The sequence below is a fragment of the Xiphophorus hellerii genome, chromosome 18 (assembly GCF_003331165.1).
Source record: "Xiphophorus hellerii strain 12219 chromosome 18, Xiphophorus_hellerii-4.1, whole genome shotgun sequence".
Classification (NCBI taxonomy): domain Eukaryota; kingdom Metazoa; phylum Chordata; class Actinopteri; order Cyprinodontiformes; family Poeciliidae; genus Xiphophorus; species Xiphophorus hellerii.
In genome coordinates, this window is record NC_045689.1 from 22087584 (window position 1) to 22103599 (window position 16016).

General features: G+C 39.9%; 1 protein-coding gene across 4 annotated transcripts in view; it reads right to left on the bottom strand.

Moving 5' to 3' along the window:
• Positions 1 to 16016, bottom strand: part of grik4 (glutamate receptor, ionotropic, kainate 4) — a 354044-nt gene that overhangs the window by 136257 nt on the left and 201771 nt on the right. The gene's annotated exons all lie outside the window — the stretch shown is intronic.

The following is a 16016-nucleotide window of genomic DNA, read 5'->3' on the forward strand; positions in this document are numbered from 1 at the left end:
AGTATGCACCACAAATTTGGAACAAACTTCCAGAAAACTGTAAAACAGCTGAAACACTGACTTTCTTTAAATCTCGACTAAAAACCCACCTGTTTAGGATTGTATTTGAAACGTAATCAATTACAAATTTAATGATGGAACTTGACTTAATGTCATGTTTTGATTGTTGATTCTATGTTGCATTGTGTTTCTGTGTTTGATATGATGTAAAGCACTTTGAAATGCCTTGCTGCTGAAATGTGCTATACAAATAAAATTTGATTGATTGATAGATTAGTAAGACACGAATAGTGGGAAAATTTACTTGTGCGTTATTGTAATTTTGTTAAGATGTACACACAAAAAGGATGAAAAAAATCCAACCAAATGTTTTTGCTCATACAAGATTCACAGGGATATTGTCAATTAAAAGTAACAAGAAAGAAATGAACTGTGGCATATAAAGCATGCCACATATTCAGAGGAACAGTGAAAAGGCTGGTTCAGCTGAAATTGGCTGAACTTTAACACCTAAAATAATTCACTCAGGAAAACATCTAGAAGACAGACTAAAGGCCAGCACAGCCACAAGGAGAATATTTCAACTGGGTTACCTCTAGCCATCACGCCATTCTACTCTATTCTATTTCAAATCATGTGTAAAAGTTGGACAGCAAAATAAAGAGATGTTTTTTGACATCACTTTATATTGATGTCAGAAAACATCAATATAAAGCGATGAATCTGCAGTAAAAAGCTAAAGCAATCAGTCTTTGCAGAATGATTCATTGGTAATGCAGTATACTTCACAGGTCTCCCCCAGTCACGATCATGCAAAAAGAATATTATATAATGAAGCCTAGGCGCAAATTCAAACTGGAAGACTCTTTTATCCCCACCGGGACCCGTTAATTGAAGCGACCTGCCCACAATCGTCGACCTATCAACGCCGGACCAAGCCACGTCACGTCCAATCACCGACCAAGTCCCAGCTGATAAGGACCTTCATCCATGGTGTCCTTCGCTCTCCAGCCGCAAGCCGCCCTGAAGCCACGGCTTTTTATAAAGGAACCAAACCCCCTCATCATCGCCTGGGTCCTAGTCAAGTAGTCGCACGGCACTTTTCAACTAGCCAGCCAAATCAATCAATCAAATTCCTATCGTATAGCATGTCGTAAATGGATTAACATAACTGCGCTTTAAGAGCTCAGGAAACCGTCCGATTCACATTTACCTTGATTGGTTCCTTGTACTCTCAAGCTGCATCAGCCGTTGTCGTAAGAGCTCACGTTCAGCGTTATGAAGTTATCGTTAGAGGCCGTTCAGAGCTGTTTATTCAAGAGACCGGGAGCGGGTCAACGAATAAAAGTAAGTTTTCTCCGCGTTCAAGCAGGATTCGTATATCCGAGCAACTTAAATTCAGGTATGACAATCTAAAGAGTTATCATCACGATAGTTTTTGCGGTTTATTTGTCGTCTCGCTGCCATCCGCTGGTACAAAAAAAAAAAAAAAAAAAAATTAACTCCATAGCGAGTGAAAATAATAGCTTCATTTGTCTCATCTTCCGTATTTCTCGTAGACCGCTCTCAGCTCTATTTAATAAATTTCGAACCAGAAATCTCTCCTCTCATCCCTTACCGGATGCTCGTGGCTGCTGTAGTATTTAAAGATCTCACTCAACAAAGCTTTTTAGCAGCAAGGTGTCTTCAGCGCAAGTGCTTTTATATCATAACAGCTCAAGAACCAAAGTCATGCATAGGGAAGCAACAAACAAAATATATCAAGTCAAGTTCCATCATTAACTTTGTAATTGAGCATGTTTCCAATACATTCTAAACAGGCGGGTTTTAGTCGAGATTAATCAAAGTCGTGTTTCAGCTGTTTTAGGGTCTCCCGGGAGTTGCTCCAATCCGCGGGGTTTAGATGCTGAATGCTCCTTCTCTTTCTGGCCTGGTCCCGGGGTCGTAGAGCGGCTCAAACCGAAAGACCTCATGAGCCTGGGAGGTTGATGCTTTACGGCAGATCCTCATTGTTTCGTGGTGCCAAGTCGTTCAGTGATTTGCAAACTAACAACGGTATTTCAAAGTCAATTCTTTGGACAACAGGGAGCCAGTGTCGGGATCTTAAAACTGGCGTTTCGTGCTCCATCTTCCTGGTTTTAGCGAGAACGCGATCAGTAGTATTTCTGATCAGCTGCAGCGTTCGATTGATTTGTCGGAAAGACCCGCGAAGTCGCGTGGCAGTAACCAATGTAACTGAAGATAAACACATGGATGATGATCTAGATCTGGCGAGTCATTGTTCTTTATTCCAATAAGTGCAAAAAATTTTACATAATTTATATATGGGCATATATATATAAAAATCCCCAGTTCATCTTCAGCATTCTTTTCACGTAATGAGTATCTCTCCTCCGTGTTCGCAGCTTCCCTCAGTGCCAGACGAGCACTGCACGATCCACTGGTGGTGGTTGGTCAACCTCAGGCAAAAGTGCACACTCTTATGCAGCAATCGTGATGCATGTCCTTCCCCTCATCGTCCTTCACACTTTTATTTTCAGGTTCATTCTAGAATGATCTTGTCTTTCGCCCGTTTCCTCTAACGTCACCCTCTGAGTCTGATCCTAGCATCAGCATCCCACCTTCAGTAGCAGGCAGTTATTTTCTCACTCTAGTCTATTCATTCTCCCATCCTCTTTTGCTATCTCACAGCTAGCTTCCTTTCACCAGCTAACATATCTTTTCATAGCATCCACTTTACCTTTGTTCACCTTCATCTACCATCTTCTCGTCTCTTACTTCTATCTCTGCAATCATCTTCTAATTACTCCTCGAGACATAGCCCGTAAGCCCCTAGTTAGCCTAGCCCCTCCTGCCTCTAATTCTGAGCTTCGGCCCCGGCCTCAGCTCTTTTTGGGGGGATTTCATTCTCTATCAGTAATATCACTCCATAGTATCATTATTTCACCTCTACTGGCCTTCACCCATCAGCATTCCACCTTCTCTTGCCCCGCTGTGTCCCCGCTCACCCATAGCAATCACTCTTCTCCCAGCGGCACTTCTCCCTATGCCTCGAACCATTCCCAGCTGTCCTTCAGCCATCTGCCTCTCTCCTCTAATGCCTCGCTGCGCTTCCAGCTTGCTTCTTTTTCTAACCAGCTGCCCCTCATCCCTTGTCCTGTTCCTTCCTCTGCTGGTCCCTTCCATGTCTTCGTTACCTCCTAAGCCCTGCCGCTACCAGCTGGTTTCTTTTTCTAGCCAGCTGCCCCATATCCTTTTCCCTGCTCCATCTCCTCTATTCAATGCATCCCTTTATCTTAAGCCCTGCTCCCTCTATCCTATACCCTGCTTTAGTTAATGCTGGCGTTTTTTAACCAGCATCCCCCCATCATATGCCCTGCTCCCTCTATCCTACACCCCTCTTTAGTTAATGCTGGCGTTTTTCAACCAGCATCCCCTGTCTTATGCCCTGCTCCCCTCATCCTACACCCCTCTTTAGTTAATGCTGGCGTTTTTCAACCAGCATCCCCTGTCTTATGCCCTGCTCCCCTCATCCTACACCCCTCTTTAGTTAATGCTGGCGTTTTTCAACCAGCATCCCCTGTCTTATGCCCTGCTCCCCTCATCCTACACCCTCCTTTAGTTAATGCTGGCATTTTTCAACCAGCATCCCCTGTCTTATGCCCTGCTCCCCTCATCCTTCACCCTCCTTTAGTTAATGCTGGCGTTTTTTAACCAGCATCCCCTGTCTTATGCCCTGCTCCCCTCATCCTACACCCCTCTTTAGTTAATGCTGGCGTTTTTCAACCAGCATCCCCTGTCTTATGCCCTGCTCCCCTCATCCTACAACCCTCTTTAGTTAATGCTGGCGTTTTTTAAACCAGCATCCCCTCTTCTAAGCCCTGCTTCTATCCCTTCATTCTCACCCCACGCATTCCCCGCCGGCTTTCCTATCATCATGCCCTGCCGTGTCCTCTGCCAACTATCGCCAGCCCACGTCCATCCCACTAGTCCCGCAGCATTTCCAGCCGGCTCATCCTCCAGCATCCCTATGCCCTGCGTTCTGCTACTCCATGCCCCGTTGTGTCCTCAGCCGGCCGTCACCTCCCAACATCCCTTCCTCCCTTGTCCTGCCGTATCCCCAGCCGGCTCTCACACCACGTCCCTATGCCCTGTGTTTTGTGTATTCTACCGCCTCTTACCCTGCAGCATTCCCAGCTGGTCTTCACTTCCCGTCCTACTCTCCCTCTCCTTTAACTGTCATGTCACGTCCTTTACGTTATTAACTCGGTAGCCAAAGTCAGCGCAACTTCTTTCCCCCTTTTACTTTCTGCCTTATATTCACGGCCTCGGCCCCGGCCTCGGCCTCTTTTTGGGGGATGACGTTCCTAACAGCATCGGGGATGCTCATCTGAAGCCTATCGCTAACGCTGCGATAACCGTTATCCCCAGCCGGGGCCCGAGCGCCAAAGACTTTAAATTCTGTTTGTCAATAAACTCTTCTAATTGTCTTCTCATCTCCGTCTGAGTCTCTCCAGATTGAAATGAAGCCTAGGCGCAAATTCAAACTGGAAGACTCTTTTATCCCCACCGGGACCCGTTAATTGAAGCGACCTGCCCACAATCGTCGACCTATCAACGCCGGACCAAGCCACGTCACGTCCAATCACCGACCAAGTCCCAGCTGATAAGGACCTTCATCCATGGTGTCCTTCGCTCTCCAGCCGAGCTCAACCCACCACCACCCCTTCTCCTCCATTCGCCCGGTCCTGAGGCCCGCACCCTTCTTCAACCTCCACCACCAGTGCCGGGCCCCGGGGGATGACGTTCCTAACAGCATCGGGGATGCTCATCTGAAGCCTATCGCTAACGCTGCGATAACCGTTATCCCCAGCCGGGGCCCGAGCGCCAAAGACTTTAAATTCTGTTTGTCAATAAACTCTTCTAATTGTCTTCTCATCTCCGTCTGAGTCTCTCCAGATTGAATTGAATATTATTCCTGTAAAAAAAAATTATCTTTAACTATTTTATCCTTTCAGAGTCATGCGTAGAGTGAAACCCGAACCCAGTGGTCGATGGTAGCTATGAGGGCACTCTAAAACAGTCTGAGGTCCATGACAGGGTTTGTCTCCTTGCTCAATTCAGAGATTGTTTCAGCATCTGTGTACAGTAAAATCCAGAGTTCATTCACTTGCCAACCTTAAGAAATCACTCGACTTCAAATGGAAATTAATTCAACCTTGTAAAGACATGAGCCAGAAATAATTTAACCTCCACAGAATTGCTATTTCAAGCAGAAAACAAAACACTGCACTGCAGGAGACTAGAAAGGAGAGGCAAAAAAACAAACAAAATAAAACAAATAGAGCTTCTGTCAGGTGCACCAACACCTTAAGAGTTAAACTAACGTCGCAGTATAATTGCCAAGTAAATTATACTCAAATTGCAAACAGTTTTCTGACTTGATTAAACATTGTCTGTCTGAGTGCCATGGTTCTGCTGACAACATGTGTGCATTATGTTTGCCCATCAGACCTCCGGTCCAGCTCTAAATCCAGCCTGAGCACCGGCGTAACGAAGCTCATCTGGTTAAACTCTATGTACTCCTGCAAGGAGAGATAGTCTCCCCAAGACAGCAGAAAAACCATTAATATTCATGAACTTCCGCTTAGAAAACTGTATTTTGTATTTTCCAGGCACAGTCCCATTTTATAGCACAATCAAGTAACTTTTGTTAGCTTCAATTGTTTTAAAAATACTGTATATATCAAACAAATCTTAGAAAGACAATTAACTTCGCAATTTGGCCTCTCTTTAAAGAAGCTTCTTCTCTTTCCAGCACTCTGCCTTCAGCATGTCATCACAACAACGCTTCTCATTATGATGTTCTTAGGAACATTTGACTGAGAAGTAATTCATATGATAAGCTCAGCAGTCCCAGCAGGTGTTTGTTAATAGCTGCTGCCACTAGTCTGGTGGAGCAAAATGTGGAAGGCTGAGGTGAAGGGTCCTCTGTGAAGCGGATGCTCGGTTAGAGGCCAGCATTTAGGCAACACTGAATGGTTGCCACGGGAGATTAAAGGATTTCTCATGCATAGAAAGAATCAAAGCAATACTTCAAATATGTTTTTGAATAACATTATTACCCGATATAAAGTTTAAATGGATGGATTTTACATAAACCCTCATTTAACTGTAATCAGAAAGATCCTTTCATTCTTAATACTAGATGAAAAAGTAAAAGATGAAGGGATTTAATCAAAGCCTAATTTGATAAACTGTGGCATGCAAACCAAGCTGAAATGGAATGAGGGCTTTATAAAAATGCCTTTTCTAAGAACTAATAAATTTAGATTAAGATATTTAAAAAGCTACTGAGCTAGAATCATAAAAGTCTGTGAAAATCTGCATCTCACATCAGATTTAAAGACTTTTAAAAATCTGAACCACTACATTGGACAATGGTTCGTCAATCACCAGGCTCCTAGAATTACATTCCTCAAATATAAAGCTACTATTTAGCATTTTCCTGGAAATCTCCAATCAAAAGAATTTCTTTTCACACTGTTAAAGGAAACAACGTGATGCACAGTCAACTCCCTCTCTGCGGTGGCAGGAGTTTTCTATTAGTCACCATTAGTGTGAAACCCAGATGGGCTCAGTCCCACTCCTCTGTCTGCATGGCGGAAACCAGGGAGTGATTTATGGAGACTGGAAGATGATGCACTGGTCACCCAGTGAGGTTGTCACAGTCAGTCACAGTATTGCCACCGTTGTCACCGGCAATGACCCGTCAGGGCGCCAGCAGCTTTCATATGGTCACGGTGAATGATTAGGTGCTCTGGGGCAGGTATGCACAACAGTAGGCAATTACATACGGACATGCATGTTCTCACCGGTAGATCCGACTGACAGGACGCCACCTTTTATAAACAAATAATATATCATTAAGAGACTAAAGTTTGGGATCTCAATAGTATTCTGTATTTTCTGCACTTCCAGTGGATTTTTAGTAATGACAATTTATTGTGTACATATGCAACAGCCCAAAAAAGATAATTTTCGATCCCTAGCTATAGATCTCTGACCTGCCAAACTAGAGGTGTTAAGATTAACCGCTTTGTATTAAGTATATGTGGAAGACAATGGTGCATTGGTGAATTAACTTTAAAATGCAGCTATTGTCAGCGTTTGCAAATGTAACCCATGTTATTTTAGCGAATATGAATTATAGCCTGTAATACACTATATTGCCAATAGGTGGCAGTAAATAGCTTCAAAGTAGTCTAAAGCTACAGTGATATGCTACAGGATATGAGCTAGAACAACCAGAAGAAGAAGAAAAAAAACGTTTTGTGGCCACTTTACTGACAAAACTCGGTTTTCTTTTCTATATTTTTCAAGAATTAATTTTCATCTATGGGTAATTTTTGATTCCTGTGTATCTGGATCCGGAAGAAGTTGTTTTTTTAGATTTATTTATTTTTCTTTCTTTCTAGCTTGTGGCTAATCGATAGCTAACGAAGCTAATTATAGCACAGAACTCACCGGAGATTCGCAGCAAGAAAAAGAAATTAAATCTCAAAAAACAACTTCTTCCGGATCCAGATACACAGGAATCAAAAATTACCCATAGATGAAAATTAATTCTTGAAAAATATAGAAAAGAAAACCGAGTTTTGTCAGTAAAGTGACCACAAAACGATTTTTTTTTTCTTCTGGTTGTTCTAGCTCATATCCTGTAGCATATCACTGGAGCTTTAGACTACTTTGAAGCTATTTACTGCCACCTATTGGCAATGTAGTGTATTACAGGCTATAATTCATATTCGCTAAAATAACATGGGTTACATAAATATTACCTACGAGTATTTAAATATAATGTTGGTTTTCTAAAATTGTGTCCCTTGAAAATGGTAAAATATACAGCAACACTGAATTAACAATAACATTAGAATCTGTTTTCTGCTTCGCATGGAGGTTAGGAAAAGTTTCAAGATTTTGCAATTTAGTTTGCACAGTAAAAATGGACATTTAGAGAAACCATGGAAAAACTGATGTCGCAAAAATTTATTTTGTGCCACTGTCCAGAATAAATCTGCATAACATTTACTTGTGGTTAAGAAAAGCATGCAGCTCCAGCCAATAGACTACTCTATGCAGTCAGCACAACATCATTCAATTACGATTTTGGATTTGCTAAAAAAAGAAAGTTGCAACATCCTTATAAGAATGGACAAAGAAATGTGACTTCAGTTTCAAGCGCTCTCAGAATAAAAGTATGCATAGATAAATATAAGAGGAAATAAAAAATAAAAAGGGAAAATTAAGTACACGTATGTGTATTTACAACCATTTTTAATGTAAAGAGAAAAAAAAGGCATATTAAGTTAGTGCAAATATGATTGTTTAGTTTCACAGCAGAGTAGCTGACTACTCAGGCTCTAAAGTGTTTACTGTGTTCATTAAAGAAAACCCTACTGGAAGAAAAATAAGTGGCCTTTTTTTATTGTTGTTGCAAAGAGCGTTTTAAAGCGCTGTTTAGTTTGTGTTTGTGTGGGGTCTGCTGAGATGTTAAAGCTGCACTTTTAAGTGATCTCACACCTGTACAATTCATGGATGCAGAGAAGGTCTTCTCTGCTGACCTGATTGGTCGTTGCATCGTTGTGAAATATTTTTAAGATAATAATAAGAGAAAAAGTTGAAAATCAACATCTTATCCTTCCCAAACACTTAAAAATGGGTGCAGGATCCGTGTTTAAAGTACAAAGTAACGGAAGAGTTTCTCTTTAATCATTAAAAATCTAGAAATACAAATTTTCTAGGCAGTAATTACTGTCCTCCACAGAACAGATTCTAACTCCAAAATATAAAAGTGACATTTTTCAAAATATAGAAGATACTTTTTTTTTTTGTTTTTTCTTTCTCATAGTACTGGTCATGACTTAAAACAGGTTCAGTTTTCTGGTTAGCTTTGCTCTTTCCAATTTACTTTCCCCCCCACCCAAACAGTCCTCAAAAGCATGCTGCACACTATTTGGCTACTGCGCATAGAATAAAGATTTACATTATTTCCCAGTGGACTGCTGATTTCTCTGTTGTGCTACTGAATAAAGCTGAATTTTAATAGTGTTGCAACTCATTAAAGATGACTTTGCCCTTCATGACTGCAGCTCAACGCTTTCTTGCTCAGCAGGGAAACATTTTCTCGATGTTAAATTTTCCTGCATGATGAACCTTCTGTTACGTCTGCCCTGTTCAAGTAGCTCTGTTATTACCAGGGGTTCTCTGTGATTGGTGGTAATGGCAAAGCTGGTGACTCTAATCTAATAAAGAAATCAATTAAAAACACCAAACAGAGCAGTAAATCAATACATGACTGATGGATACCTTTGTGAAAATGACATTGAGATACCAAGGCTCTTTAATTTTCACAGATTCCTACCTCTGTATAATGGTGAAATATCACTGTAGAGTGGATTAAAACCTGGCTATGTTTCTCTCACAAGCTTGATTGTATTCTGTGCAGCAGTCCCTTACCCTGTCACTACTGGTTCCATGCACTAAATAGGGGTGATGTCATTGGTGCATTATCATTATTGACATGATGGCTGCTCTCCATGTTTACTGGCAGCTAATTCGGCCAATTACAGGGAATGCTTAATATTAAGCCACAATCTGTGCAGCCAGTGACAGAATAGGTGAGAAAGAGGTGAATGTGAGGAGAAGTAAATCATTCAGCCGCTTCTAATGTAACAGAAAATCAATAAGGCAATATTGCTCTTCATAAGTATTCATTAATATTAATTAGTATTAATAATAATACAGATCCCTCTCCCCTCTAATTTGAAACACATTGGTCACTGTAGATAGATTTATCAGAGGGAAAAAAAGGCTATGATGATCTTTGCTAAACAGAGGGCCATGACTAAACAATAATCATCCTGATTTTCACACCTTAAGCATGAGCTGGGGAGCCTAACAGTGAGATTAAACAGCTTGGTGTTTATCTGGACACTCTTACCCCTCCACCATCACTGTCAGTGTCACTGTCAAGCAACAAACAGCAACACCACTTTCATTACCTCACAAGAAGCACAAGAGGATGTAGATGTGTGGCTACTTGGCGCATTGAGAGCTAGATGTAGTCCTGGTTAGGTTGTAGAAGTAACATTAGCGTTGGTCTTTCCTTGTAAATTCTCTGTTGACCAAGACATGCAGGTCCATTTGGGCCACACATCATGGATAAGGTGCTACCTGCTTCTCCTTCATGTCACATTCAGGATCCAGAAACAGTGAAGACAAAAACTATTACACCCCTGACGGAATTAGATTTAAAATGATTTTCACTTCAAACTGAAAAAAAAAGGATATTAAGCTGAATATTAATTTTGAAAAAAGTTTTTTTATTTAACTTTCATCAAACAATTTCCCACTACCATATTCAATACAGACCCAAAATGGCAGCAAACCATAGCCAATCACAGTTTACCCATGAAAATGATTTCAGTCCACGATATGATAATCTCCTGTCTAGTGTCCGGGAAATTACATGTCCAAAAAGAATCTGAGCATTTATATCACAAGATTCAGTGTATGATCTTATAGATCTTCCTTCTAATCTCTTAAACTAAATCTAGCTTGATGGTATTTTGAGGTGATAAATGTGTCACATCAACCTATTTCACGCTTTGATACGGCAAGCCATTTTACAGTTCAGAGAAAAGCAGAGAAAACAGACGGCACACATGTCAAAAGGACCTTCTTAGTGATAGCAAACATTTACAGCTCTGTCTGACATGGGAATACTACAAAACGTTCAATAATAAAAAAAAAGAAAGTCAAAGTTGAGGGGAAGTGTAATGGGCTCCAAACTTTAGCTTAAGAAGGTCAATGTGCCAAAGAATGTTTTTCTTCCAAACAATTCAGGACAAAGTTATCCTTTAAAATCAAGTGAAAGTGAGTAGTGGTCCACATTATTTAGGCTGCTAACAGTAGCTGTTTGTAGTAAACACATTAAACAAGGACAACTTAAATAACTCAACACAATATTGTTTTATTTAAGTTAAACATAAAATACCACCTACGATGAGCATTGCATTACTCAGCCTCTTAAAAAACATCTTTACCACTTAGTAGAGTACACGTTTTCTGTTATGACCTTCTTCAAATGCAATTCACTGCCAGACACTGGCGTCTGACAACATTTCCGAGAACTAGTCTTCTCCTCAAGGACAGAGCCTCCATTTCATTGATAATCTTGGATTTGCATGCTGCAACTGTCTTCTCCAAATCCTACCAGAGATATTCAGTAGAGTGCCAGAGAGTCGACTATGACGGTCACTTCCAGGACATTTTCTTGAGCCTTGGTGGGCTTTGAGATGTGCTTAGGATTATTTTTTGTTTGAAACTTCAATGACAATCGTCAGCTTCCTTAGAAATGGTGTGACACTTCTCTTGAGATTTCTGAATTAAATAACTGATGACTTAATCGATCCATCATTTCCTCCGTATTCAGACCAGAGGAAGCAAAGCTTTCCCAAAGTTACAGCCAATTAGAGTCAGGAAGAAGGTTTGCCAATCAAACTCATGTATGGACTGCTTAAGATTGCCTGTTTGCTGCTGCTGTGCTGATGGCAGGGAAACAACTTACTGCTGCAGGAAAACTGTTTATCCGCAGTCATCAGTGGCCATACTTACTAGCCTGTATATTCACAGCAGGCTTTGTTGTGGGGAAAGAGCTGCAGCAAAGGAGAGAGGAAAGGGGAGGGTTGATTGGCAGCACTAAGACCCCCCTCCTGGTTCTGATTGGTTGTTTCTGACCGAGTGGTGTAATTCCGCAGACGGCTGTAGAACCACAAAAACAATTATGAACTTTACAAACAAAAAAAACAAACATATTTGCCATGAGGGCTGAAAGTTTTAGGTAGCACCATATACTTTGACATATCTGCCCAGAAAGTTCTTCAAATTGCAGCACTTAATTCATACTTGACATACAGCGACAGAACAGTTGTTCAAATTTTCTACTCAATTAAAAGTTGACTGTACTTTTTTTTTTAATAAAAAGAGAAGACAAAAATCAAACACTGCTATTTCTATTAGACTGCTCTGATTGAAATTTTACATAACACAAGTGTCATTGAAAAGGGCTTAATGTGTGGTTAAACAAAGCAGGGATTAGAAATAAGTACCAGCAACATAAATACAGGGACTGAGTTATGAATTCAACAGCAGAACTCAAACTGAAGTCCTCAAAGCATCACCAAGAGCAATAAGGATAAAGTATAATACTGCAACCTGACCAATCATAAACTCAGCAATGTGTTTCTATGAAGCTGTCAAGGTATGTATGATAATTAGCTGCATTACTTTCCCTGTGACTGCAGTACAAATAATATTTATCTACTGTTAACTTAAGTAGAGTTGAGTACAGCTCTGGTGTCAGTGCTGCTGAAAATCACTGCTTAATGTCATGTTATACATGAAAAATACAAAGATTAATTTATTCCGACAACAGCAAATCTTATAATCCTGTCACTTTCCCTCAGAAAAGGACATGATTGGCTGAGCTTCCCAGCATTATGTTAATCCTGATGATTACCCCTTTCGTTTACAATAAGAACAGATATGTGAGGATGAAATTTAAGAAAGTGTGGGGAAACTAAACCTTCTGGTCGCATATTAACTCCTCTTTGTTGGATTTTTCTCTTGTGATGTCAACGTTAAATTCGTACAGTGGTAATATGGCAGTCAGTATTTCAAAGCAGCTGGTCCCCTCACTCAGAGCCACCAGAGGTTTTTAGAAACAGAGAGTTCTGGTTTGTCTCCCACTATAGCAGGCTGATGTCTCATTAGACTTCATTGCAGCAAAAGATACTGTTGGGAGGACGTTGGTATTGGAAGCCTGTTTCTACTGCAGTCATATCGGGATCAGATCCACACAGGAAGGAAAGGACAGCTTCTCTGTGGACTAATAGAGTACTGTAAGCTTTATCTTATAGCGTCATATGGGTGAGTCAGGTCACATTTAAGTGACAGAAATGAGATTTAAGACAAAAGTCTCATGAAAAATCTTTACCTGATATGTAGGTGTGAAACTACGTCATTAAATAAACCACAAACCGCAGCTCTGATGCATTCACACCCGTTGAAGGGTGGCCTTGATTTTTTATTTTATTTTTTGCAAGGGATGTTTGTGGATTGTGGGCTGTTGCAATCTTCATGTTAGATACAATTTTTAACAATAGCAACATCAGAGGTGGGGACTCGAGTCACATGACTTGGACTCGAGTCAGACTCGAGTCGTTAAAATCACGACTTGAGACTTGACTTGAAAAAATGCTCAAAGACTCGGACTTGACTTTGACTTTCATGCCATTGACTTGGGACTTGACTCGACTTGAAGCTGTTTACTTGAAAAGACTTGATATTTTTTACTCAAAGTCTTAAAATTTAAAACACATTATTTATAAAGTGGCGTCATTAATTAATTTCACTCATTCCGTATCAATATGCGCAGACCGTCACTATGTTTTTCCTCTCTCCTTATGTATGTATGTGTACGTAGCTGCAGCACAACCAATCAAATTAACAGGATTTGGACGTTTAAAAAAACGCGGCAAAGCTACAGAGCTCAGGGAACGAAATACGAAATAACAGCTGGAATATGCTTCCGCGAGTAATTTCTTTTGGCTACGTAGGTTATGAACTTTCGACTAAAAAACGAACTGCAACTTGTAAAACATGCAAGAAGAGAATATCGGATGGAGATGCCACGACGTCCAACTTTGTCCGGCATTTGAAGCTTCACAGAGATCGGTAGGTGGCTCTTTTCTTTTGCTGTAAGATAGTTGACTTTAGCTAACTTCGTGTTAGCATGTGTACTCCGGGTTAAATTGGTGATGATTTACCATAAATCCGGTCCTTCAAATGCCTCCACAAATAATGTGCACCGTGTTAGCTCAGGAAGCCGGTGGATAGTGAGCGGGGCTCCGGAACAGAAAGCAGATTCTGGACCTGAACACAGGGAACAGAGTCTCTCTGTCCCATCATGATGATGAGCCGGGTCTAGTATCATCTAAGGATGGTTGGTGTATTTGAAGACATCTACGTTGGGAAATTATATTGACAATATATTGTTTACTGCAGTCAGTGCATTAAGTCAACTGTTTTTGACTTAATGCACTGACTGGCGTGACTGTCACATGTCGCACAGAACCCATTTCCAAGTAGTATAGCTTTGCTGGGAAAAAAAAAAAAAAGACCAAATACAGTGACTGTCCCAAATAAATTTTGTGTTTAGAATATCTGTCCCATATTTACGGAGGACTGAAACTAACATACTTAGAAATAAAAGCAGAAAAATAAATGCACCAGACCTTCCTGAGTTTACTTGTGATAACTTCATTTATACTTATTTCATTTTTTGAAAACTATGATTGTTGTAGTGTTGATGTTTATTTATGAATAGAAGGAGTAAACTGAAGTCAAATGTAATTCATGAATGGCTGTAATTTATTTTCTGACATCTGTTTACTTCTGACAGATTTGAAGAATACCAGATGAATAAGAGGATCACAAATGAACCTCAAATACATATTTTAAAAAGAACAAATGGTCTATTATTTGAATTTTATGTATAATTGCAAATTATAAAAAAAAAAATAAAATAAAAACGACTCGAAATGACTTGAAATTAAAGGTTCCTGACTTGAGACTTGACTCGACTTTTGCCTTCTTTACTTGAGACTTGACTCGGACTTGAGGACAGAGACTTGAGACTTACTTGAGACTTGCAACACAGTGACTTGGTCACACCTCTGAGCAACATAGATAGTCATAAAACTGAGTTCAGCACTAACAATTTCAGAGCAAAACATACTTAAATTCCCACAAACATAATTTTTCTCTCTGTGTAATGACAACATTATTACAGAAGGACTACCAGGTCTTCAAAATAAAAGTACTTCCTGTCACATTCATTCAGATTTCTTTCTTTCTTACCAATTCTTTCATTATAATGAGGCTCATTATTGCAATTCAAAGTGTACCATAAAGTGTCTGAATACTACTTAAAATTCACACCAAACATTTCAGACTTTGTAAAAGCAGGAACAATTTCAACACAAAGATGAACAGGTGCTGACTATGCAATTACTTTTAGGTTCCAAAGAAAAAAAAGCATTTATCTGTTTACTCTTATCAAATAAAATTGTATAAGCACCTATTAAAATTCTGATGTTGTGTTACAAAGTAGAAGATAAACTGTATGAGTGTGAAATATTCAAACAGAGAATTTGTTTTTACTTAACAGAACTCAAATAAATTAACTTCGTTAAGAAGCTAACCCATGATTGAACACTAAGGAATCTCTGTTCTGTTGGGAGCTGGTACAACTTCAGTCATTTCAGTTCATCTTTGAATGAATCAGTTCAAGCAGTGAAACATTCCATGACAATTAACAATAGACAGAGGTGTTTTAAAAACATCCACCTCACTTGTTAGACACAACATCTCAAACATGATTCCTCTCTTATGCATTAAAAAGTTTAAGGGAGAGCAAATTCAGATAATGACTTCCACAACCACGACCTTCAGTCACTTTAATCACTTTCACAATTGCTATATTGGGTTCACAGTAAGAGAACTGTGACCTGATTTTAACAAAATACAAATTGTTCTTCACTGTAGGACTGGATATGTATGTGTTTTATACAATTTATGGTTATGATCTGATACAGAAATAGAGAACAACAAACACAATTGCAAAAAATAACAGAGATAGCTAAGCTTTGTGAATCCCCCCCCCAGAATCAAATTTCCTACACTTGCACACTAATGAGGAACTAAAAAATTTCTCAAGAAATTTAAACTGGGCCTGCCAAAGTCTGCCTGTCGGTTGGAACCCAGCATTCTGATGCTAAAAATTAGCATCAATGCTAAAGTAAGCTGCAATGTACTCAATAGCATGCGAAGAGCCACAAGCATGAGGAGAGTCACAAGCATTTTTTTAAACATGCTTGTTTAAGGCCATG